General features: G+C 39.6%; 1 long non-coding RNA gene across 4 annotated transcripts in view; it reads left to right on the top strand.

Annotated features, from left to right (window-relative positions):
- Positions 1 to 289: 289 nt before the first annotated feature.
- Positions 290 to 25915, top strand: part of LOC112971257 — a 134469-nt gene continuing 108843 nt past the window's right edge. For all 4 annotated transcript variants that reach the window (XR_003255285.1, XR_003255287.1, XR_003255284.1 and 1 more), the window contains exons 1-2: positions 290 to 390; positions 22488 to 22696. This is a non-coding gene — a long non-coding RNA (uncharacterized LOC112971257). The remainder of the gene's footprint in view (positions 391 to 22487; positions 22697 to 25915) is intronic.

Below are 25915 nucleotides of genomic sequence, written 5' to 3'. Positions count from 1 at the left end.
ACCTCCTCCTCGGCAATGGCTGACCGCGAAGGCAGGCAGGGAACCGCTCACACGGCGCCATGGCCCCGAGCGGCCCTAACGGTCCTGCGCGGCCCCGCCCCAAGCCCCGCCCACAGGCCCCGCCTCAGGGCCGCGCGGGGCGTCAGTCCCTGCCCCGCGGCACCGCGGCCAGGCTGGGCTCCCGCCCGCCGGCCCCGCCGTTCCCTACGCCGGCCTGCGCCCGCCCGGCCCCGGCCCCGGCGCCCGCCCCCGATGCCCGGAGCTGGGGCTACCCCCGGCCGCCCCGCTCCCTGGCGAGGCGCGTCCTAGCGGCGAGGCGCTGCCGCGCCGCCATGTTCTGCGCGCGCCCCAACGGCCGCCGCCGCCCCTGGCGCGTGAGGAGAGCTGCCGGTAAGGGACGCCGCCCCCGCAGCACGCAGCAACCGCACGGGGTGCAGGGGCTGGCGGGCGTCTCCGAGCTGTGTGCTGGCCTGGTTCATGTGCCTGACTCTACATGGCAGTTACGGAGTTCCTGTCCCTTTGCACTGCTTCTCTCTGCCTTTTGTGTGTGTGTGTGTGTGTGTGTGAAACACTTAAGTTATATCTTACTGATGGCTTTCACAAGTACAACACTGTATTTATATTATATTAGCATGACAGAGGTTAACATGCACTAAACTGCCCTGTAAATACCTGCTAGAGGGTAGGCCCCATCCCAGCAGCTTTACAGTTTAGGGAGAGAAGGCAGGCGATCGTGCCTCCGTTTTTCATTTGTAAACCTGAAGATAACAGTTAAGTGAGTTTCCCAAGACAATTAAATCTGTGGTAAGCTGGAAACTGAAGTCCTAGGCTTCCTGAATTCTACTCTTTCTGACTTTCCATCTTTCAGATGGAAGTTGTGGCTTACAGATGTTTGGAACTGGTTTTTAAAGATTTCTAGGCGCAAGAGTAGCTTTGTCCTACTAGTGGACTACCCTAAAGATCCCGGTATATTTCTCAAACTTTCAGTTTGGGCAGCCATGAAATCAAAACATTTTGTTCCATTTTGTTTTTGTTTTTTTTAATAGCAAAACGGCAAATAAATCACAAAGCTTATTGCAAAAGCTGAAATTGAAAATTTTAATTAAAGAAGATGAAATGAGATGTTCTGATGTGTTTAGAAGTTCTTCAACCAAAACTAAAATTCGGTTAAATTTACCAGCTTTCTCAAAGTGGTTTATTTTTATTTTTTTTATTGTGATGAAAGTGTATTTTTCCAATACAAACACTCGTCAGAGTTTTCAGACTCGCTCTCCTCTGTTCCCTGAAGGTACAAAGTACTTCAGCTCCATTAACATGGTGTGTAGTACTGAAATTGGGTAAATCAACCATCTGATTCCAAAGGAAGTGCTGAATACAGACCACAGCAATAAGCCTCAGATTTGCTGGACTTCCAAAGCATTTATGCCTAGAAAAAGTCTTGAGCTTTCAGAGGGAGGAGGAAAGAACAGGAAAGAGGAAGGTTGGGTCTTTGTTCTGAATTATTCTCTCTTGGATAGTTTCATGAGGGCTCATCTGCGCTGACTTTCACCAGGGAAAGTTAGCTTGTGGCATGGGAGCTTATGAATTTTACATAACTACTCTACAGCAATTTCCAGTTGTATATTCTTTGACTACCTCACAACAAAAGCAACAGTACTAGGCCCTAAAAGCATGCCTTTAGAGCATTAGCATGGAATAGCATGTCTGCTAAAAATTTGTGGCTTGACTTACTGCACACCAAATTTCCCACGTAGACAAGCCCTCGATGTGAGAGAGAGAGAGAGAAAGGACAATTGGGACATAAATCTTTTAAATGAGTAAAATGATAGCTGTCTTGGCAATGGCAGATCTGATAAGCATATTCCACCTGTTGTGGAAAGACAGCATATGGCCACAGTAATCTGCAGTTCAATCAAAAATGAGAGGATTTAACTTCTAGCTTGGAAAGATTGCTTGTGACTGTCTCTCCCTCTCCTCAGCCCTGTCCGCAGATGAATCTGTTCATGTGACATAAGGCAAAGAATGGGGATGTTGTTCAGTGGCTGTCTGTACTGAGGGGAAACCTATGCGTGGTTGTCCATCTGAGACATCTATGGCATTTGGATGTGCACCACTTAGAATTGGATCCCAGGCATCTCCAAATGGTTGTGCAAAAAATTAATCTCTAGAAACAACAAAACTTAAAACAGTCACTTACTAGTTAATTTCTTAAAACTGTCATTCTCTATATTGCTAAGTCCAAGAATAGATACAAGAGTCCAGTACAGTAAGTATCTGTAAATCCCTCCTCTAGCCTTCCTCCTTCTGGGAGGAAGAAAGCCGTGTACTGAGAAGAGTTCTGCAGGAATACTCAGCTTTATTTTATGTAGTTATAAAGCTTTACACTTAGACTTTGTGTAATTTTCCTTTTGATTAGACAGAGTAAGCGAAGCTATCTACAAGTTGGTAGGGCACTGGAGCATTTGGATGGGCGCTCAGAGAATTTCTCTTTTAATAACCAGATTCAAAGGGGCTACCTAAGCTTCCATGTAAGCCAAGACATAGGCTGTGAATAAGTTCTGCTGAGCAGGATTGAATGTTACTGCTGAGAATTTGAAAAGATCATTTTAATGCAGTAAGGACAAATCTCTCTGAGATCAATACAAGGAGGAGAGACTGGCAGTTTTATTATTCATTATCCTATATTTAAAGAGCTGTTTAAGAGTATTCTAGATACTTCCTAAAATTTGGGGGAGCTATTGATAAAGTTTATGCTTGATGTTTATGTTTAGTGACCCTTAAGATGGTTTTATATTAATCTTTCTTGAAAGAAAAGAGGTATATACAGGATGAGGCTGTGTATGCACACACTTTAACCCCGTTCCAGACACTGTACAACTCTGAATGTGAACTCCTCTGTGCCTCATTGTGTTTTCTCCCAGGGCTGCTGTAAAGCTTAAGTCATTGATTTTAGAGGGGTCTTATACGGACCAAAGATATATCTCCACATCTATTGCTTTTAGTTCAGAATTTCATAAAGGTGTGATCCCATTGCTACAGGAATCCAAGGTAAATGGCTGACCAAGCTCTCTCTGCCTCTACTAGATCAAAATTGTGCCAGCTTCAGTACTTTTGTGGCATATAGCTACTTCAAAAGCATCACTTCCATGCTACTTGCAAGGAAGAAAATAGTTTGTTAATGAAAATGATAGCACTTCACTGCAGTCTTCCCTCTGCTGAGATCACTTGTGAGTGTAGCTGTGGTTCTGCCAACTTGCTTTTCGCACAAGCTCAGGAAAGTCGTGGGTGCGTGTTTGTATTATGGAGTCTTTAGTCTGGGGCTTTGTGCAGTCATACAAGGAAGATAACCAATTCTCTCTTCTCTCTGCTTAGGTGCAGGATTTTACTGCCAGTCTAGATATGCCCATTTCTTTACTTTCTCTGATAATGTAGAGCACAGGGACCTTTAGTAATTCTGAGTGAGGACAAATACTGTCCAACAAGAAATTGGTCTTACGGGAGTGGACAAATCCATACACCTCCCCCAAATTAAATAAACTAACAACGTCAATAAAGGCCATTTTTGGCTACAGTTTAAAGCCAGCTGGAACCATTCTGCATGAAATCAGCTTCTGCATTTTTATACAGTATTAGGCCAAAGACAATCTTCTGTCATTACTACTTAATCTTAACCCTCCAAAGGTCATTCAGTGGTACCACTAGGTTTTTTGGCATGCCATTAAAAATGGAGAAAAAATGCTCTTATATGGTGATAGTGTAATGAAACACAACCTTCTGCTGGCCAGTGGGACTCTTGAGGCAGAGATATGTGAGGATTTTATAGTGTTTGTGAAGGATACTTTATGTTCTGTAACATATGGTATTGTTGTTACTCTTTGATTTGTAGTTTTGGGCAGACACATTCTCATAACCTTTGTACGCCTTCGGCTTTGGAGGTCCTAAAGCTGCTATTGTTCAGTCAGTTTCCAAGCTCAAGAAGAATGTTTTCTTCATAAAGAACATGTTAAATATTACCAGAATTTCAGCATCAGTTTTATATTTCAGGCATATGATTTGGCRTGTTCTGTAGATGACGAAACGTAGCTTTTAAGTTATGATTTAATTTAGATTTTTTAAATTAAAAGAGCAGCTGTTTCTCTACATATGAAATGTGAGTCCACTGTAACTTCACTTACATAAGAGTCGCGTTCAAGGTACAGTATATTGTATAAGCCAAGAGCATACTAAGGGCTGGATTCAGTAAGATCTGTCTAGCTGCTTATTACCACTGGGTAAGTACAAGGCTCTGGTAAGCTTGACAAACCATTGTCAATGGCTTGCTAAATTTTATTTCTCTCTCAAGTTTTTTATCCTTTTGCCAGACATACCTGCCTTCTTGACTGAATTCAGTCTAGAGATTGGTAATTTGGTTTGTGGGAAGTATGGTGGTGTAACAAGTTCAATAATGGGTAAAGCTGGAAGATTGCAGAGGGTAAGGCACATCTTTTGGATTACATGCCAGACAGCACCTATGCTGGGTGAAATTAGCCTGTGCAGAGAGTGCAAGATAATGTATCACTTAAGTTCTATTTTGAGAGCGTAAGCAGTCAGCTTGGGGTTGTGAAGAGGGTATAATTCCCCTCATGTTTAGATGTGTTGCTGATATCATGGTAAACTGTGCAGAACAGGCTGAAAGGCTCCATATGGAGATCTGAAGGAATAATTCTTTTGCTGGTGCCTAGATTTTTTTCAAATGACCTAAGACCCTTTTGCCTTTGCCCAGTATTTTGCATTAGAATTTTTCCTAAGGTTTGCTCCCCCCCGCCTTTTCATTTGTGCTTTATCCTAAAAGACAATGAATGATTTATTTGGATAATATTCAGAGAAGAATATCATCAGGCTATCCAAACATATGCTAGTAGCCATGCATCGTCAGCAGTACAATTCCTCTGTAGACTTGGGAAGTTACTCTTCCAGGAATATGATAATAGGAAATAACTTAGTATGGCCTTACGAGTTTTACCACAGTGGACGAAATGACTGTAATTGATAATAAACAGCCACCAAACATTGCTTTCCTCATTAAGATTCCTTTTCTAGATACTGCTATGCAGTCAAGAGCAGCTGTGGTGTGGCCAGGAGCCACCGCCTCAGGGTTTCTAAACTCAGAGGGAGAGCAGATCCATTTTTTGTGCACCTGTTTGTGCTCAGCTTTTCCCACTGGTGTATCTCTTCTTGGGGAATCTGATGAAGGATTGCTAAAATGGATATCATGACATTTCCTGCACTTCATTCCAGCTATTGCACATCACCCTTTATATACATATATACATACATATATATATATATTTCTCACAGTGGAATAAATTATGTAAGATATTGTGGGTAGTCAAGATATGTAGAACTACTTATATGAGGACAAAACTTTAGGTTTAAGCCTTGATGATGTGTTTTGTTTTGTTTAATCAAATTCCATGTGCACCCGTCCTTAGAATAGAGCTTAATGCACTTTTTCAATCCCAGATAATTCATGGCCATCATTGCCATGTCAGTATGATACTGTGATGGTCACACAACCTTACCTGCACAGTACAGTCCCAAGGGGAGGCCTGTAGTAATAGCCAGAGCTGCCTGCCCCCATGCTCACCTCCCATTAAGTGACTAAATCAAAATATTGAGGGGAAGAGAAAAAATCAGGGTGATCCACAGTGACTTCCTGCAACCTCTGAAAAAAAATCTGTTTTATGTGACTGGTTAAAATAATTGTTTGAGGTCAAACAGTGTAGTTTAATATAAAACAATTTCATTTTTGCATATTTTACCCTTAAAATATATTTAAAATATTTCTTTAAAAATAGGGCTAATTTTATGAGGTAAGACAATAATATGATAGTAAATGTTGAAATGTTTTATCCAGAAAATATTTAAATAAAATGTTTTGACACTTCCCCATTCCATTTTGCTCTTTTCAAATTATTTACTGAATTTGACCTGAATTTTCAAATATTTCTACATATTGTCCCAGCAAAACACTTCCTGATGAATACATCATTTGTCTGAGAAATTTCACCCAGCTGCATTTGAAATATCTTGTGTGACTGTAAAACACTGGCAGAAAATGAATTTTGGCAGAAGAGACTGATTACTGATTTCACATAAGTAATTTCCACCAAGAAATTCTGCTAAGAAAAGTGGGATTATTAACACAAAATCTCTTACTGGGAAAAATTCAGGATAGAATGAAAGTGATAAATTGGTGACTTAAATCAAAAGTAGAACTCCATAAATTCCTTTTTCAGCAGTAGGTTAAACTGTCAGGTTTAACAAAAGCTTACAACACTCACATGTTCTCTGGTTCTGATTCTGTAAGTGCTATTGCTACCAGGTGTCATGCTTACTACTGAGATCTGCCATCTGAGGAAACAGGCTTATTTGGGAGTATCTAGGACCTTATTTAGATGGGGTAATGCATCAAACGTTATTTATATAGTAGGTTTCCAGTGTTGCTGTGCAAGCCCTCTGAGCCTGACAGATTTTTCATGATCATATACTATAGACTTGCTAAAAGAAGACTCATTCTGCATCTATCATTCAGATGTTTTTTCTGAATGATCTGAATAAAAAGTCATAGAACAATACATTTCTCAGTGTTTTGACTTGCTTTTGATTTTAAAACTACCTCACTAAGATGTGCAGGGATGAAATACGCTTTTGGTTGTCAGATATATTGTTTTATTTCTTCAAACAACCTTTCATCATCACTTTCATCACACCAACTTCTGCCACGGTGTCCTTAAGAGTCTGTCAGTGTATCCTGTAGGAAGCCCTGCTTTTCAGGTTTTATAGTTCAGTCATTGACTTTACTTTCTTGGGATAAAAGCAGCTCTGTGGAAAGTTTGTTGACAAATCAGCTGCTCCTTAAAAAAGACAGGAAGGATCACAAGAATTGCAGGGAACTTGTGAACTTCATCAAAGTATGTTTGTGTGAAGTTCAGAGGGACATAAAATGGACTATGCTGAGGAATCAGAGAAGGTCAGAGGGAAGACTTAGTAGTTCGTAACTCTTCTGAATCCGTTTTTGCGTACTGTACCCACAACGCTTCCCTGGCAGCCGTTTTGCGTGATGGGATGTACGCACTGTGTTTAAACAGTCATTTGCTAAGCTATCGTTGTATCTGTCATTCTTACTGATTGGGGCAACTGTTGAGTGTTGCATATGTACTGAAACTCTACCATCAAGAGTAAGCAAGAGATATGACTGAAACAACATTAGCAACAGAACTGAAAGCTGGTCTAAGTTTTATGGGCTGCTCAGTCCCTGGAAAAGGAATGTTAAGTTAATTTTAAGTGTTGCATATGCTTTCTGCAGGGCATCTGCTGAACAGAAATTTCCTCTGCACTTCTCAAAGTCTGGTTTAGACAGGTTAATAAATCTTTGCCTCTCTCTAGCTGCAGAGGGATGGCATTTTATAACTGGAGAAGGTGAAGAGGAGAAAGTTGCATCTTTTACAAAAAGGTAATTCTAGGGCAGCACTAAAGGAGTACAGGCTTTTTCAGTCTTAGTACTCTCTGCTAAGTAGCTGTGTGTGTTGTTTTAATATAAAACAAAGTCTTGGAATACAGAAAGACTAAGACTTGAGATGGCTGAATGGACTGAAAGGAAACAGATTTGTCTGGAGAGGAGACTGGGGAGATTTAAGGAAATCTCTATGTGTGTACATGATTTGTGGTTGTCAGTGAAGCTAAAGAGTGGCCTAAAACAGGTTCTAGAAACTGCAATTTATTCTGTAGAACTGATAAATTAAAAGAATATTGATTCAAGACATTTTCTTATTTTTTTAATTGTGAATTTTTGTGTACACCAGTTTGAAGCGTTCAACAAAGTTATAAAAATGTCCTGTTAAGTTTATGTACCTCTAAATTGTTGTTAATTTGATTTACAAAAGACAAAGTCTAAAAAGAATGGGAACATTCATAACCCACTGATTTAATGTAATACATAAAATTACTGGCAAAATAATAAAGTTATGTGTTCAAAAATGTAAGGAATAGGTTCCAGTGATGCCATAAATTCCAGGAAAATATTTTAGGAACTACAACATAGAGATTTATTATGACTTGGCTGGAATAATCATTTCTTCTTGGCCAACAAAACACTTTAAAGATTTAAATCTGTGGATAAGCATCAGAGCTGTTTTTATCACAGGGGCTTTTTCAAGATTTGTTTGTTTTTCCTGAATTTAAAATACTAAAGTAGCAGGTAAAATCAGATTGATTGTTAATTTTTTTTTCATTAAAATACAATAATTTAAATGAACAAATTAAATGATAAGAATGTGCATGATACCTTGCAAGGTAAGAAGGCTCAGCAAGACAATCCTCTTTTCCCTCCCGTCTCTCCCTCCCATAAGAAGGTATTGAGAGAGACATGTTAGTAATGTACTGTGTGGATGTCCATGCAAAGTTTACGAAGAATAGTATGGGTTTGACTGTCACCAACTTGTCTGATAGCTGGAAGGTTTGCAATTCAACCTCAAACTAAAAACACACTTCTCCAAGCTATGTAGCTACACATGCAAGATTAGCGCTGTCACTGACTTCACTGAGCTGGTGCAGATGGGGTCCTGTTGAATCGTCTGCTTACAGGGTTCCTCTGTTGAAAGAAACCTCATCCAAGATGTTTGAGGCCCATAGCAGGGCCTTTGCTCAACTTCTGATAATTTTTGGCTGAGAAACCAGGAATCTTTATAGTATTCTAAACGTATATACTTCATTGTAACAGTTATAAAAGACTCTTGTCCTCTGCAGTTTGCATGTAGTGTTTGCATGTGAAGTACTTAACTCACGGCTGACCCCTGGTTACACAAACAAGGAGCAATTCCTCCTTGTGTCATGGGCTGCAGACTCCAGAGGAGCTGTGGAGAACAACCTTTGAGTCTTCTGGGTCCATTTTCCACTTGGCTCTTTTTCTCCTTGTGCAGTGCAGAGATGCTCCCCTTAACTACCTTCTTAGTAGGGCAGAGGACAAGAGCATGGAAGATCTGCCCAGCTGTATGGGCCTCTGTGTAATGCTGTGAGTCCTTTTCCTTCTGTRGTGGCTTGTTTTTTCACTGGCAGGTGTGACTGTGGTGCTTGGAGCCTGCTAATATGGCCAAATTTGACTCTAGTGATCCTTTAGTTCAGCTGAGTCAGGGCCAGAGATACTAATGTTCAGAGGCAGAGTACTGCACTGCTGAGATCTTCACACTAATCATTTCTGTAGTACTCTAAGTGAAAGTGGGTGGAGGTACAAGTGACTGCCAGGTTAATAAAAACTTGATATTCTTGCCCTAAGGATTTTACTGTCCAAAGTTCAATTATACATTATGACCCAGATTCAAGGACTTTTGAAGTCAGTTAAAATACTTCCATTCATATCACAGTCGCTGAAAAGCATTTAAGCTGTGCATTGCAGAGCCCTCACCAAGAGTATGCCAGGGACAAGTGAAGGTGTCATTCTCTCCCTCATCCTCCGAGCTGATGACAAACCCCCTTCGCATACTCCTAAACCCTGTGAATACATCCTGATTAGTTACCCTTAAAGGCAGCTCGGAGGACCCTGTGGCTCAGCTGCTTTCTGGTTGAAGCCCAGTATTCTGCATAAATTTGTCAAGCCATTCAGTACAGAGAAAGGATATTTCATGTCTGTCACGGGTCTGTCAGACCCTGCTTCTCTCTGCCGCCTTTGTGGTGATATAAAGGGATATAGACTGCATTGTGTTAGTGCTCTTGCAGCTCATGCAAGTTGGAGAGCTCTGTCCATTGCTTATTTCCCTAAAGAGTTATGGTAAACAAGGGACACTCCATTGTACTGAAGTGCAACGTAAGTATACCCACACTGGTGTTAAACTGGCTGGTCTGTGTCGGGGTTTTGGTCCCACTGGAGCAGCGCAGAGCTCATGGCAAACTGAAGAATCTGCTAAAGCAGAGGAGTAAGTGTATGAGTCTTGACCCTCCAGGTATAAGGCTAATAGTACTCTGTTTGAGCACTTTAAAACCAGGTATGTCTACACTGTACATCTCAGGCACAGCAGTCACTTGAGGTATACTGCTAATGCCAAGGACTGTGCAGGTAGTTGCAGCTGTAGTGTAGTGCACAACCTGCAGAAGTTGCAAAATATGACAGAGAARTGTGTGGGCTGGTTGTCTTCTGATTTGATGTTTTCATTTACTCATAGGATAATTCAGGTTGGAAGGAACCTCTGTATTTAAGATTCAGATCTACTTCATTTGGTACTGAATGCATTGATCCAGGACCTGCTTTCAGCTGCCCAAYGTTGCTTCTCTTTAAAAGGGTTGCACATACATGACCAAGGACCAAAGAGGTTCCTCTGCTTCTACGTGAGAGGAGAAAGATAAATCAGAAGGCCTAATTCTGGAGGAAATGGCCACTTCTCTTGTCTAGGAGAACTTCCCTTTCATGTAGAGAATCATCCCAGGGTTCTGGCAAATCAAATGATTTTTTGGGGGGTTATTTGTTGGGGAAAAAGCCAATAATGCAATTTAAAACTGTAAAGAGCCCAAATCTGTTTCCCTAAATTTCCCAAATGTGTTGTTTTTTGCATTCATTCCACTTAATAATTCTGTCCTGATCTTCCAATCTGTCTTCATTTTGCATCCCATTTTGGGGTTTCAAATAAACTCCCTTTTCCCAAAACATCTTGTTGCATACCAGAGGTGTAACCTTATCCATAGTCTTAACTCCAGGTGGCTGGGAGCTGATTCTGCATAAATTAGAGAGAAAAGTTACATTCTTCTCTTTCTTCCCAGAAAAATTGTCCCAAATTAAATTTTTAGACCATAAATCTAATCARAATAAAACTCTGTCTACCTCTAGTTCAACAGTGCTCCGTACTTAGCACTCAGCATTCATACAAATAAAAACTGCTTCCAGTTGGTGAATTCCTTTACCTTCCTCTGTAGTCCTCAAAGCTCAGTGGCTATGCCTAGGTTCTAGCATAAACAGTACATGTAAAAGAAATGAACCCCCCCCCACAGGAGTAACTTGACTGGAAAAAAATGGGTGTTTTTCAATTCTAAAAATAGAACCTAAAAATAGGTCAGACTTTACACCTATTTCCCCAAGAAAATTAGTTTTGCATCATATAACAGATACACATGAAGAAAATGTTATTTATTAAATCCAGCTTTTGTTAATGTACACTGGAAAATGCCTGGAACTAGTGCAGTACTGTTCCAGAAGCTAAATACTCCTTTTGCGCATGGGTAAGGGTGGTGAGGATGAAGACTGTATTAGCATGACAGCTGCTGAACTCTTTGATTAACAGATGAAGTCCATCAGTAACATTTTATTAATATCAGTGTAACTTTGAGGTTCTGTCCCTTTACTTTTGCCATCCCAATTATTTCATGCAAAGTGTACTGTAAGCGATAAGCCCTAACTTAAATCTCAGATCCAAAGCGTGGTGTCAGATTTGCACATATTTCTACATCTATATCTGCTTGTAAAAAAAAGGTCTTGCAGACAAAAGCAGGACACTTCCTAGATTAAGCTGACAGGAGTTGACATGCATTCTGTGCTTACAACTGTTTTTGGCTCTGGATAGAAATCTAGTGAGATCAGATCTAACAAATAACTGCTATCATTAATCTTGTGAGAATTCCTCCATTTTGGCACTGAATCTTTTCAGAGTTATTACTTAGAAATTTGCAGCTCTGAACCCTGAATGAAATCTTAAACCAGCTTCACCATCAGACCTTTACTGTGAAATCAGTGCACTCTGAAACCAGTCGCATGAACCAGTTATAAAAGAGGCCAGCCCATAAAATTCTCTTTTTCTGTTTCCAGCCAGAAAACCTATCTGCTTTCTGTTAATWCTTGAGCATTATTACAGTAGCACTGAAGACTGTTGTTTGCAAGGAAAAGTAATACTGGATGAATATTACCAGTATATCTAACTGTTTTTCTGGGATACAGTAGCTGAACAAAGTTAAAGGGCTGGCTGGGTCCATGGCTCTAACTAGTCACTTACTACCTTTTGGAAAAAAAGCATGAAAGTCCACCTGATCCATGGGTTATTTTAAGAAAACTATAGCAGGCATCACCATTGTAGAATATTGCTATCRTTAAATACACCAGGAAGTACATCCACCCTCAGAACTTCTTAGTTCTTTCATAAGTATTTATTCTTTGCTGTGAAATCAGCACTGCTAAATGAATCCAGCACAACTTCTTTATAACTAAATGACACACATTCTGGATTTCTGTTTTTCTCCATTRCAAGTGCAGGTAGCCTTTGATTTAATAAGCCAGACCATTAGCCAAAAAAGAAAAGGCTTGTAGGAGTATTGTCTTGGTGCTTTATTATTTTCAGAAAATGCATTACAAGTTTGATATCTACTGTCAGTGATGAGATAAACAAAAAACGAGCGCAGTCTGCCCTGGTTGAGCTTGCTGCAATACTGGTCGATTATAAGACTTTTTCATGGCTCTTGCACTCCTTTCTGAAATGTTAAAGGTCTCACTAATCTTATCAAATGGTTGATTACCACCTGCCGAGCGCAATAAGAGCCAAAGAACATGTAGCTACATCACCTTCAATTCATATCAGTGTTTTTAGTCAGTCTTTCCCCCCACCCCCAAAACTACACTGTTTCTTTAAATGCCATAAATGCAGAAATTGCTTTGTTCAAAATGTATGTCATGTGCCTGTGCTAGTAGTCAGCATCTGTTTCAACATCATGCCAGGTGATACTACACAATGTGATATAATTACTACTTAACAGAAACAGTGGGATTTGGGGGTTCAGGGATTCAGTTCTTACACACGCTGGAGACAATGGCCAGCAAAGGAGAAGTTTCCATGGAGCCTCATCCCTTTCCCTCAGCCATCAGTCTCATAAAACAAAGCCATAAAGGGAGTGTTTGTTGCTGGGAAAGATGTGGAAAAGTTTTTSCTCTGCAGTGGAGTCAGTAGCAGCATGGAAGAGTCCCTTGTTAATATAATAAATGAGGTGAGAATTAGGGAAAAAAAAGATGCTGTTTTTCAAAGCTGAAAATTGAACCATGCAAGATATTCGGGAAGCTCAAAGTATAAATCTTCCTTATACAGACATCAAAGTGGCAGGACTGGAAGAAGCCCAAGGGGTTTGTGGAGCTGAGTTTTGACTAAAGATGGATATAACTAATATGGGTCAAAGCTTGCATTCAGTGGATAAGCATTTAGTTTGCTTATTCCTGTCTACTGGGCTGCCCAAAATTGGCATGAGATATCAAGAAAATAATTTCTATTATAGTGTTTTTAGAATTTCCTGCTTTGGTTCAGCCTGGAATTGCCCCAAGATCAGCTTTCTTGTGATATTTTGGCACTCTCTCCTTTTTTTTATTTGTCCTCCATTATTTGTACTTTGGCATTCCTTTTTCACTAGCTGAAGCCTGTACTAAAACCTCTGCATGGGAGAAGGCAAGAGGAGGCTGGCYGAATTTGACACTGAGGTTCAGGAAGAGCTTGAGAGGTAGGAGTTAGAGGAATTTATTCATATTGTCACTGAGTGGCATCAGTTGAAGAACTGGGACTGTAGGATAGTTTCAAAGCCACCAGCAAAATCTGGGAGGAAAGTGTAGCCAAGGCATATGCTTTTGTATCCAGRACAGTGATGGAGATATAACTGCATGACGTTCAGTTGAGTGGCTGAGCGTCTTTGAGCAAGCAGCTGAGTATCTCTGCACTCTGGCTGCTGGAGACGTTCCATTTGAGCATGAAACACGATGCTTCTTAGGCACCCTTTAAATGCCCACAAATTTGCCTCCCACTGTTCTATGACTATATTCATTAGCATGCTTCTCTGCAGCTCCTGCCATCTGGAATAACCTTGCTGTATCTGTCCACCTCACTCATTCCCTATTTCTCTTCAGATCTTGTTTGAAAACATCTCCTTTTCCCCTAGCCTGTGCCTCTGAAGTTCTCTTTTACTCTCCCTTTGGTTAGTATTGATTGCTGTTCTAACTTACCCAGTTTGGACCTGGCTTTTGCTCTCTTTTGGCTTGGACTCGTACCTTGGCTGGGTCTATGCTGTATTCAGTAAAACATTGTGGGCTTCACTCTCTGTAGTTTATGAGATACAGATTAAAAGTTGGGTTGAATTCACAGAAGTTAAAGTACTGTTATAAGGCATTTTTCCTCCAAGAATGGCCTATTGGTGCCAAGGGATTCCAGCACTGTATCTTGTTAGTGGAGTAATATTGAGCCAAGCCCTCAGATAGCAAAAATCAACCCAATCAGTTTCTTACACTTTTCCCATGTGGACATTCCTCAATGTCCAAGGACCTTCTCTAGTTAAGAATAAATAAGGAGACTAGTGTTAGCTATGTGATGTGTTTCAGCAGGCATGCCTACATGCATGCACTTTCTAGCAGTGCTACATACAAATGAAGTGTTAATTACTGGCTAAGTGACAGATGATTGAAGATAATTCTTCCAGATGCTGCAAGCTAGTGTCACAAGTGACACTTCACTTGTGTCAGTGAAATTTTTGAGAAGTAGCTGCCAAATTGTAAACATCTTTCATGATATATCTTAAACTGGTGAAAACAGCTGTTTTGAACTTGGTTTTGAGTGAGAGGTTAGAGAAAGGGACAGTTTTTTTGGAGCTGGTGAATCTATTTGTGTGTTAGGAATGTTTAGAAAATGTAAACCTGCCTTTTTCTAGAGATGCCTGGCCCATTGATTTCTCTTCAAGGCTGTGAGATGCCATCATTACTCAAACTCTGGCTTTAGATGTTTTAAAATCACATGCTCTTTGGTAAGACATTTATGTCCTGGGCATGTCACAGCCTTAGGATCCCACCTTTGGATTCCAATGGGAAATCCATACACTGATCCCGCTTCAGGCATTGTTAAAGTATAGACTGCTAAAGTGTGAGCTATTTACTGCATTGATTTGGCCAGAGTGAGAGTGGTAAAAGGACTTAGCAGGAGAAGGTGTTACCATAAGCAGCATTTTATCTACTTAATAAAGGGTGTCAGTCAAAAGATCAGGACATCTTAATGCAAAGTTTTGATTCTGTTTTGCTTTAACAGATTAAAAAAAAGTAGGTGTTAATGGTGTTAAGCACAGTTCTTGGTCCATTGCTCACTGAAGGTGCTGGAAAGACTCTTACTAACTTTAAGGGACATTGTATCAGTTCTGGAGTGATGAGGGATGTGTTTTGTGAGGATTAATTCTTCTACTTAAAGAGCCTTTTCCTCAGCAAAAATTCCTTCTGAACAGAGAGGCAATGGACCATCTTCTTCCTTCTGTAGCCTTAAGAAAGATAACTCAAAGGAAAGATTAATTTGGTAATACTTGTGGACTTATCTGAAATCCTAACATATCAATGCAGAACCACAACTCTGCTCTGTATTATCTCCTGTTCCTCACCTCTAGATGCATTTAATATAGTCTAAATACTGCAGATAATCCTTGTTTAAAAAGATGGGTAATTTATGATAGACAGGAAGTTTACTAATTTTAAAATTATGCATTAATTTGTTTTTAATCATTAAAGTTTTTCTGTCCTGTTTTTCTTATTTCAATGAAATGATGAGCGGTGACATAAGAACAAAATAACAGTCCAATCTTTGTGTTTTGTAATGAATAATAAAGTGTTTTAACCTCTTTAGGGACTTAATACCACGTTAATCCTTTAATCCCCAGAAAAACCAATTTTGTTGACATGAAAAGGGGATATTTAACTTCATCCAATTAATTTTCTACCTTAGAGATACCATGATTATGAAGATTAGATTGAATAGATTCATTAGAATAGCCTTACTGTGTACAAAGTGATAGTTTTGGCAGTCTGTAATTGTATCAGAAAAGAAAATTTTATATTACAATTATGCTTAATTTTCCTAAATTTAAGAAAAATAATGCCAGTACATTGAAACCTGGAAAATTCAACCACTTCTGTAACAGTCAGATACTAGGCAGCTGTTAAATTCAGGCAATAGTCATACCTTGAACCCTCTCTTTTTTAGTTAGAGTTGTTCTTCTGACACTTTAAGCATCTACTGATAAAATATTTTGTAATAGTAAAAGACTAATAAAATTTGTTCAGTTGATAAATTTATTGGGGGATCAAAGGGTCAATCTTCCTTTGAACCATATTTGATAATCAGAGATGGAAGATAGCAGAATACTCGCTGTTTTGCCTGTGTGTTTGTCCTATGGCATTGCAAATTTTGGCCTTCTTCAGAGTCCTACCTAAGCAATAAAGTGATAGAGCAAGTGTTCTGTGTTGTTTTTCCAAGTGCATGCCATACGTAAATCGAATTGGATCTTTCACTTCTTACTTAAGCACTTGTAGAAAGGTCAGATTTTCAAACATGTTTTGTGGTACTTCAAAAGGATAAGGCTTTTCTGAAAAATCTTCCCTTGTAGTTTGCTGTGTCTGGAATGAAAAGAATATGAATACAAATGAAGAAGGGCGATTTTATGGTTAAGACATCAAAGTGAGATTTGGAAAATCCAGATTAAAGTCCCCTTCAGCCATAGACTTGACATGCAGTCCTGGTCAGGTCACTTGACCTTACATCTTCCACTGAAAACGGTTAGATAATAAATGCTTTCTTCTAGCCTTCTTTTACTTGTCTTTTCAAACTGAACGTGCTTCAGGGTATAGACTGAGGCCATAGTTCAATGATATAATAAGTTTACTTTAGGTCTTCCAGTACAGGATCAAAACATTTTGTGACTGGATGATGCAAAACACCAAGCCTGGGTAGACTTTCTCTGTTAGGTCAAAGCTGTCAGCTCTGATAACTTAACTTTGTAGCAGTGATCTTTATGCTGGATGAGGTATCAGTCCCTGTACCATTCAAAGAGTGTGGTTTATCAAGCAGTTAAGCCAAAGAAAGCCTAGGGTCCTGCAGTGTGTTCCCTCTCCCTCTCCTTGCCAGCATTCGCAGGGGACAGCTGTGCCGTCAGCTGGATCAGTGAGTTGATCCAGATCAAAAGAAATTTTGCCCCCAAATGTTAATTTTTTGCTCGCAGCTGGATGCATGATCACTAATGCTGTCACGAGGGAGAAGATGGGAATGCATGGCTGGGGGAGGGAAGGTGCGACTGCACTGCAGAGGCACAGATCTGCCTCAAGTTGATTAAGGACTTTGTGATGTGCACTTTATGAGCAATATAAACACACTGGCAAAATCTCCTAATACCGGTGCAGCTGTACCGGCAAAACAGCAATACAGAATGGAGATACCAGAACAGCTACACTGAAGGAGCTCTCTAAGCATGGGCTTGGCCTTATACCTGATTACTGACACTGTAATCAGAGAATTGATATTGAAGATAATTTTTTGCATCCAAGTCTCTATCACAGGCACTCACTTAACATACCATCGTTGCAATAGCCAACTTTTCTTTCCTTACCTCATTCTGACAAGTGCTGAGCATTTGCAGCTCCACTCACTGAAGCTGAGGGGAGTTGTGGTTGCTCAGGAGCTTTGAGGATGAAGCACTTACCTCACAAACACAGGAATTGTTAGAGAGAGATTTTATTACAGATTCCACACTTGATATGAACCTAATACGCTCTGATATTTCCTTTGGTGCCAATATTTTGTTTTCATTATGCAGGCAGATGAAACTGTACACAGTATGAATTATTGCAATCCGTTGGTGGATGCTTTGCTGCCTACAGGATGGATTTTTAAGTTACAGTGCTGCAGTACTGCAGAATTTCTTAGTATCATCTGCAGCACTCTTATTCAATATTAAAGTGTGGAATTGCAGAGAATATCACTTTGGGTACACATGAAAACTTGCTTTGACACAATGCAGCATAATGGTTTCCAAGGAGCCATTACATTCTGTCATGTCAATAATCAGCAGATTAAAGCTCCCTAAATAGACCCTAACAGCACTGAGTGTAATGACTCCAAAGGAGCAGTTACCGCCTGTGGTGTCAATAATCCATCAATTAAGTATCTCTAAAAGTATGCATTGACATAAGGGATTAGAATAGCTCTGAAGGAGCCAGTTGTTTGCTTTTGTTTTTTTGKTTTTTTTTCCTTCACCCTTCTATKCACATCTTTTATCCTCCCTTTCCTTATTCTTTCCCTTTAGAATCTGGACAAATGCTGTATCGAAATAACAGAAATGTATTTTGATGTTACCTTTAGACTCAGAAAAATTCAGAGGTATCAAATCAATTTCTCTCAGTTTCTCCCCTTTGCAATGTGTATATGTGTTTTCACACAAATGAACCCAAATGCTGTTCAGAAAACRTGAATGTTATGCACATGAGAAAGCAAGTTGACTTAGGACACTATTGAATCCAAAATGCATCTTTAACTTAACTTCTGAATGGAAGTCCTCACTGAAAATAAAAAATGGGTCTCCAACCCAGCAACCCAGCCACAAAACTCATTTGGCTGATAATTTATTAGTAAACCAGTTTTGGTAAAAATATTGTTTTCAGTCTTCTGAGTAAAACCCAGTGAGATGTTGGCTTTGACTTAAGAAAATGTTGACATTTAGAGAGCAAGAAGTTCAGGAAATTATATTGTGACTTTTAGTCAGACTGAAGAATACTTCACATTGTGAGTTGAGTCCAGTACTGCTTCATCCAAGCACATGAACRCATGCTAATCACTGAGTTCAGTGAAACTTAAGGATATCCTAACTGCTGTTTTCCCTGAACTGTATTCACTGTAAGGTTTTATTCAAGATGAGCAAAGAAACAAATACCCGATCTTTCATGTTTGACTTTTTCTACAGAGAACAGTGCGTGATTTGTTGGGATATATTGTTGTCTGATGCCTTGGATGACCAACCTCTGTTCAATGGCTTTAGGAGGTTTTTAAAGTCTCCATCTGTCAACAGTTCAAGAGAAATTATGAAATATCTATTGTCTGAATCTTTTACTGGCCTTGGGTGGAGTCAATGTGGTTTCATATGATAGAACTGGTGAGGAAGGTGAAGGAGGAGATAATTCTATTTTTTAATTCTGACCTCTATCCAGAAAGTATTTTGAAAAAAGGAATGTTAATATTGAAAAGTCAAGGATTCAGCGCATTTTACTTGTATGGTATTAATTGTGCTGTATGCATTACAATGTCTTTAATTACATGAGCACATATGATATAGTGAAATATCATTCTTCCAGAGCTCACTAATCCAAATTACTCAATTAGCAGAGCACTAACTAAGTGCTCCTGTCATCACATGATTTTTGGTTTTGTTGCATAGACTTCAAAAATCATTATTTCACTCTAAACCAGAACATTCATTTTCAGTGGCAAAGCAAACAAAATTTAACATCCCTAAGGAATATATTTGTGCACTAGGAACCACTGTATTGCAGTAATACGCAGTTTCATTAATCTGAATGATGATGCAGCCCCCCACCAAAATTTCAGATTAGGAAGATTTCAGCATCCTTCACTGGAACCCTGCCTTATTCAGTGCACAGAGCTAGTGCCCTGGGAGTGAGTTAGTATTGTGCAATCAATGAAGCTCTTGTCTGTGCAGATCMTTGCCCCCTTTTTCCGATGCTGGAAGGCGTATGACAAAGGCGATGGGGCAATAGTGGGAGAAGCTGTGTTCTGCAGTTAAGGAAGCTGGAGTCTATTGCTGCTGCTGTATCACACTGCCTGCCCTGTAAAACTAAGTAGATCCCCAGTCTTCTCACAGCTGGACCGTAATGATGAGTTTCTCATTTTCTGGGTGCCTGGTGCGAGTCATTTGGGGCCAAATTTAGAGAGATGTTATAGCTGTAACTGTAGTCAACTTGAGCTGTGCCTTGAATATAAGAAGTGCCTTAACAATGCCAGATACTCAAAAAGAAAACCCAACAATAATAATAATAATAAAAAAAAACCCGACTGCAAATATTCAGGATTAGTGGACACTTTTTGACTGTTATGGTGTTAGTTGTTCTGAGTCTTTGTTCTGCAGCTGTAAAATGGGGATGATAACATCCCTTCTGCAGACTACCATGAAGTGCAGTGGGCTGCATGTTTGTGAAGCTACTGGTAGCTCTAGAGAGAACAACAAGACACGGAGTGTAAACAGAAAATAATTCTGTATTCAGTGTAAGCTTTTGGATGGATAGGTGTTAGGATGGTATTAGTGTGAGGGCATATCAAATGAGGAGATCAAAAGGCTGACTGAATTAAAATAAAACCAGATCCTGTGTACTGATGTTAGAGACTGTATGTGCACACACCGAATCAGCTGGTGTTTGCAAAACTTTCAGAGCTTGATTTTGGCGCCTTGATGTTCTTCTAAAGCTATTTGGTAGGGGTTTCGGTGCATCTGTTTGTATGCAGCTATACCGTGATAATGCCGAGAGGCTTTTTTCACAGATTGTTGTGTGAGACGATAACCTGCGCTATAACAAGGATCAAGAAGTTGCGGTGCAAGTGGAACCAGTGATACCTGCTTGCCTGTGGACTTGTGCACTGCGGTTGTTCTTGCTGATGTGAGGCCTGTCCAGCAGCTTTCCAGCCCTGGCACTCACAGTGCCTCTTACCCATGTGGCTTCTACCACAGCTGATAGAAAATAAGTTTAAGCTGTCGTCTTTCCTTCCATGGGGTCGCTAATGCAGTTGCTCACTCAGCTACTATATTTCATGAAATTTGTATAGACTTGATATCTACACTTCTGTCAAATTTTGCTGAAATTGCCTAGTAGGCTCCAAAATCATTTGGGAAATGAAAGGTGTAGGAAGGAGGGAACAGACATTCAGACACGGCATGATTGCAGAAGCTTCATTCTCTTAAGAGAAAAAGGAAAAGGCAGCATGCAAAAGGCAACATGCAAAAAGCAAAGACTCCCACTCCACCTGGCCAAGTCATTCCCCAGAGGACTTGTAGTCTTAAAGCAGGAATGCATCTCTGCACCATTCCTACACTGATGTGATTTCCCAATTCCAACTTCTACAACAGTGTGAGCAAGGAAAATATCAGCTCCACACATCCAGGCTGATGTGCACTGTACAAAAATAAATGTCTAGAAATTCAGAATATGGAGCACAAGCCTGTGTACCTCTGGGAGACTGTCTAAACTGCTTTTCCCTGGGCATTTAGGTGCAAGTTTTTCCGTTCTAGAACTACTGCAGTGTAATAGCCTTTCCTCATTTTAATCATCTAAACTGGTCTGAGGAAACAGATAGGAATAAAGTATTACAGGAGTGTGTGACCCTTGAAATTTGCCTCTTCCTACCCCCCTCCCCAGAAATTCACACTTATATTCTAGGAGACAGAAGTCTATTGTCCCCATTCATTCAAGTGGTGTATATACTTCATGCTCTAAAAATGAGCACTATGCACATTCAAAATGATATTTGCATCAAAATAGAAGGAATGTCTTGAGCTTTTATTTAATATCTAATGATGAGTGCCCAAATTTTCTAAGTGAAAACCTGACCCCCAGGACTCCTTTAGTGTGGAATGTATTGTTCATTAAGAAGGTGCTGTGTATGAGGAAACAGAGCAGAAAGACTACTTTCCATCTATTCATACTTTGAAGAGCTTTAAACAATTTCCAGAAATAGAAACAGCACCTGCTAARGGCAAAAGTATAATTGTTTGCATGCCCTCAAACATTGCTTTACTGCACCACTTTTCATCTTGTTCTCAAAAGGATTAACAACTGAACACTGAGGATTAGAGTGGTGCAAGGTTAGAAAAGAAGAGGAGATCAGAGCAGGCCAGGCAGACAAGAGTAGGGCAAAATGATTATTTGCAATACAGTAATTTATAACTCCAATGGCCACTGAATTCTGTGAGTGTTTATGCTTGCATGATAAATGGAAGTAGGTTGGAGCAGATCTGCTTTCTTCTGTGCTCTTTTGATCTAAAGATACTGGCCAAATCTTGCAGCTTCTCAGTTAGAGCTAGACTGCAGCGCTATATAGAATTGCCCTGTGGGCAAAAAGGCATGAGACTACACCTATGGACCGAGCAGTGTGGGGACCATGGGGCTAGTGCCAGGCATCGAGTTCAGTCTCTGTCAGGGGAGAAGGTACCTGTTGTCTCTCTTGTGTGACGTGCAGGTATTTGTGAATGCAGTGCTCCTGTGCAAGGGTCTGGTGGAGGCTTATATGCAGATTTGTAACTTGTATGTCTTTCAGTATAATGTATGTGAAGTAGGGAAATGTGGGTGAAGAAGATCTGCTGTTACAATCCAGCTGAAAAATGAACAACTAGATAACACATATAGCAACTAATAGATGGGTCTGGTTTCTAGGACTTGAATGTTGTTGTGCCTTTATGATTTCGGCATGGATAAAACCAGTAGATATTAAAGAGCAGTAACACCAAGAGAAACCCCCAAATGTCCAACCTCATCTCTATTTTTCAGGGAACAGTTTGAGGAACAGACATTTGCATCAAAGAGATTTTTCTAATAATCTAGGGGATATTCTGAAGAAACCCGTAAAGGTAGATCTGTTGGTGGTTTGGGTTTGAACTGTTGYATGCAGACTGATCCTCTTTTCTGTTTTGTCTTTCAGATAATTGCTTGCAGATCTTGGTCTACCATTACTGTTGTTATTCTGTTTTCCGATTAAACTTCTGAAGCAGAGAAAATAGGCGGAAAGGTACTTGAAGATAATAGTTTGGCTTTTGGTGACATCGTCTTGACTTTGTATATGTCCTTAACGTGCACAGCCTAGAGAAGTGGAGCATTGCTGGCTTAGGGACCTGGTCTCCTCGTTGCAAGGTAGGATTCTGAGTGGTCTGAAAGTGATTGTGGGCTACAATAAGTGTATCTGGCGCAGGAGCAGGTGGGTAGAGGTAGCTCATAGGATCACATGCTTGTTTTTAGGATAGCAAAACAAGATTAGGGCCCACATTTTCAGAAGTATCTACATATCAGATATGGGGATCTTCAAAGGGATAAAATATTTTCTGTCATATGACAGTCAAACTCTTTTAAGAAGCTTCAAGTTGGATGTAAAAGCTATTGGCTATAGGGAATAGTCATTAAAACTTACAGTATGAATGGATGGAAGTGCTGCTTTCTTTTCTCCTGATTATATATGTGACACAGCTGTTCACTGATTTACTTTCAGGTTCCTGTGGCATACCTGACAAATTTAAAAAATGATTTAATTTGAAAAATTATAATAAAAAAACCCAAAAGATTTAATTTGACTGGAATTACAGAAATAAAATGGGAAAGTGGGTGGGGTCATAAAATACCATGAATACAGTTTATAGGAATGTTTCATTTTTGTCTAGTTTTGAGCTTTAATAGTTTTTTGGGGTAGAGGTAGGTGGTTCAATTCTGGTTTGGATTTGTGAAAATAAAAGTTCCTCTCTCTGAATAGCTGAAAGGTGGCACTTTGCAAAAATGAAAGGAACAGTCTCAACCTAAGTCAGTGACACTACGTGCTTGCTTAGGGGTGAAGGATGGAATAGACTCCTAGCTGTTCCCACATGACCAAGGCAGGGGGAAGCTAAGACTTCTGAAACCCACACAGTGCCTATTTAGTGAATACTTGCAAGACTCTGTTTTCCTGTGTTGCTAACTCAGTATCTTTCTATGGCACTAGATAAACAAATCTGAAGTTGATAATTCAATACATATATATAGTGTCAACTGTAATGGAACGGTACAGCTTTAGCAGCTAAAAAGGAAGAAAAAGGTCTCCCCTAGCATTGATGGAGCAATGGCAACTTAACACACCTTAGCAGGTTTGGCCCCTGGAATGTCCAAAGTTTGGTTCATTTGTGTCCTTTGGCGTATAAATGCTAGTGAACTGATTTTTCTTCAAAGGAAAATTATTTACCAACTTTTTTGCCTTCCATGTATATTTTATATGGAAGAAATAACAAATGTGTTCCCCTGTAATTAAATTGGATTACAGAATAATTACAGCCTTGTTTGTTTTCCAGATTACGTGGTAATTATACTTGGTGTTACCATGAAAAACCAAGAATTTCTAACTATGTCATTACATGCTTATTTCTACAATACAATACAACTGTTTAATTATACATGCACTTTCTTTACTTCAGTGGAAAAATGATTAAAATAATGCCAATGCCTCAAAGTTTTGAACAAGTGCCAGCATATTATATAACATTTATAATATCAGTAGGCATTTGTGTGTGCATTTGTGACTATGTATTTGTATATACAAGATTCCCATTCATTCTTCCAGTCTCTCTATTGTACTTAAGATATGCAATTGCATTCAAGTTTGGTAATAGGTACTAATATTCCATTGGGTACAGGGGAGCTAAGTGCATACTTATCTTCAATAAGCCTGGAAAAATTTGATCCAGAAGCTGTAAGTATGAGTCTTTTCCCTAGTCCGGAAGTCTATTTACAAGTAGCCATGACAGAGGAAAAAATGGATGAGTGTTTGACAGGATACTTCCAGCTGTATGAGCAGAGTTTTGACAAGGTTGCTTTACTTGTGAAAGAATATTTGTTGACATAAAATCTGCCTACTGAAGGACTGGACTCTGAACTCTGAAGTTCTTTGCTAATTTATCCTCTGTTGTTAAAAAAGTTTCTTTATTGGGATTTTCTTAGAGTGAGATCATCAAGATCACATGTTTATCATAATAAGAGGATTCAACTCGATCTAATAAAATTAAACATCTATCTTCTCTGGCAATATAGAAAAGCCATAATACTTGTTACAGATATATACCAAGAAGTCTAATGTTTCAGTCTAGCATTCAAAGTCCTGATTCAAAAGAATGAGGGATCTGATACATTGTTAAAGTCAATGTTACACCTCTCAAAAGAATCAGCTAGGGTAGGGATAAGTCAGATCTTACAGTATTTTGATTTCCCAGATAGCCAAAACAGTTGGAGTTGAGAAGGAAGAATAATATTAATTTTTCTTTTCTGTGGGTTTATTGCTTGTGTATTATTTGCTTTAAATGAGCATGGACCATTGCTTACAGAATATTGTCCTGTTGTACGAGTTGCTGTACAAAAAGGGAACTAAGAGATACTTCTGATCTCTTTATATGACAACAGATATTGGACAAATACGGACATCTGGAATAGAAAGAAGGTGACATTTAGGCAGTGACTGTGAAGCAGTAGGTAAAATGGGATGAGCTAGGAAGATCCTTGAAAGTAAATACTTCTGTTAGATACAGTTGTGGCAGAAGAATCAAAGGAGGGCTGTACAGTGAGGGTCGGAGAGCCTTTTAGGATGATATCAGAGACGCTGCTGTTCTCCATCTTTATCCATTCTGGATCTGGTCATGCGAAACACTTGTGCCTTTTAAATCAAGGGAAATCAATGGGAATTTAGTCTCTGGGGGTCTTGCAACTGCCCTGAGCAGAAGTATATTTTAATACTGCATCCAAATTAGTTTGAATTTGTTTTGTCTGGCAGTAGATAGCAATGGCTGCCAATGCAATCAGTGTCACTTGCTGCTAAAGATATAGCATGAAAGCTCTGTCATTGGACAAGACATTTTGCATCTTGTTCCTGGTGCAGAAAGCTGATTTCAACACTAGTGAACTCAGCAAAGCCATTTTCCCAAGTTTAATTGCAAAGTCTCTCAGAGTGAGTATAGAGTAAGCCAGCTTGATAACCTTATTCACAACCTTGAAACCCAAAGGGATGGTTCAATGTTACCAAAGGGTATCTGGATCCTAAAGCTGTATATTGAAGTGCTTATATTAAAATGCAGTTCTGCCATCAGGTTTCTCTAGATGGTTGTTCTGGGATTCATACATGGATAGTGAAACTCATAAAAGAAAGAAGCACATCATAAATGGAGGTTGCTTATTAGTCATCATACAAGGAAGATGAAGTGAATGATTAAATTTCCCTACATCACATTTCTTTCATGAGAAGCTGTCGAACAGGTTCCAGCACAGCGAGGTCTGTGAAAGCCTCTGTGCTCAGCTCGAAAGCTGTTTTATGTTAGGATCATTATGTGCTGTAGTTAAGCATTTTGT

The sequence above is a fragment of the Apteryx rowi genome, unplaced genomic scaffold, assembly GCF_003343035.1.
Source record: "Apteryx rowi isolate R43461 unplaced genomic scaffold, aptRow1 scaffold_431, whole genome shotgun sequence".
Taxonomy (NCBI): domain Eukaryota; kingdom Metazoa; phylum Chordata; class Aves; order Apterygiformes; family Apterygidae; genus Apteryx; species Apteryx rowi.
This window is presented reverse-complemented; position numbering and strand designations above follow the sequence as displayed.